Below are 1,405 nucleotides of genomic sequence, written 5' to 3' on the forward strand. Positions count from 1 at the left end.
TCGTAACCACTACGCTATATGCGGGGGTTTCAATAAGTTCATGGAAAAACAGAATTAAACGATAATGACATTTTGCTGTGAACTTATTATTAACTTTTTTGTGTGATTTGAGTGAAAGTTTGTAGAGCAAATCTTGGTTTTATCATCAACAAATCCTACACAATGATTGCAGTGCCTTCAATGTAACATCACCTGTCCCGCTTCCTCCTTGTGTTTCCTGTTTCCGTTTCTCTTTTTCAACCATTCTGAATTTTGTCCCTGGGTTAATGCTGCATTTTTTTTTAGCTTGAATGGATGTGGGTACCTCGTTAGTGTTGCTGTTTACCACCCTACGCCCGCCCCTATATACCTAGTTATTACTTAGATGACAATTAAGCTGTATAGGTGATTTCACTTATGACCTGAGTGTGATTAAGGGCCACAGTGTGGGGGTTCCACCAGTCTCTGTCTGGGACCAATTGTTGTTGTTGTTAAGTGCCGTCGAGTCGGTTCTGACCCATAGCTACCCTGTACAGGGTTTCCGAGGCTGTAAATCTTTACGGGAGCAGAAAGCCTCATCTTTCTCCCGCAGAGCAGCTGGTAGTTTCAAACTGCTGACCTTAAGGTTCGCAGCCCGATTCGTAACCACTACGCTACCAGAGTCTTGTCTTTTATTATGATTTAGAATTTGGTTCCACATGCTCTCCCATTCTGTCCAGGACCTTCTAAAATGACCCTTTTCAGAGCAGTTGGTAGTGGTAGCCAGGCATCTAGTTCTTCAGATCTCAGGGTTGTGGAGACCAACATTCACGAGGTCCATTAGTTCTTTGGACTAATTGTTTCCAAGCATCTTCAACTTTCATCCCTCTTCTTTCCTTCAGACAGACAGAGAGCAATAGTTGTACCTTGTTGTTGTTGTTGTTAAGTGCCTTTGAGTCGGAGCCGAACCATAGCGACCCTGTACAGGGTTTCCGAGGGTGTAAATCCTTACGTGAGTAGAAAGCCTCATCTTTCTCCCGCAGAGCGGCTGGTAGTTTCGAACCACTGACCTTAAGGTTCGCAGCCCGATTCGTTGTACCTTAGATGGCTGCTTATAAACTTTCAAGATCCCAGTCACTATTCATCAAAGTAGGGTGTAGACATTATCTTTGTGGATTATGTTATGCCAATTGACCATGGTGTCCCCTGAGACTATGTCCTCAGCCCCAGACCCAGCAACTCATTCCCTCAAGGTGTTTGGTTCTAAGAAGTTTTCATAACTTTGCCTTCTGTGTGCTCTATCACATTCATGGATATGTTTGCAACAAAGGTACATTTATACTCATGTCCAAAGATCCTTTGTCAAATCTTTACATATTTTGTGGTTATGCTCCCACTAGTGATATTATTATTGATGTCAGATGGATCTTGGTTGAAAGTAGAGAAT

Source organism: Chrysochloris asiatica, unplaced genomic scaffold (assembly GCF_000296735.1).
Source record: "Chrysochloris asiatica unplaced genomic scaffold, ChrAsi1.0 scaffold00102, whole genome shotgun sequence".
Classification (NCBI taxonomy): Eukaryota; Metazoa; Chordata; class Mammalia; order Afrosoricida; family Chrysochloridae; genus Chrysochloris; species Chrysochloris asiatica.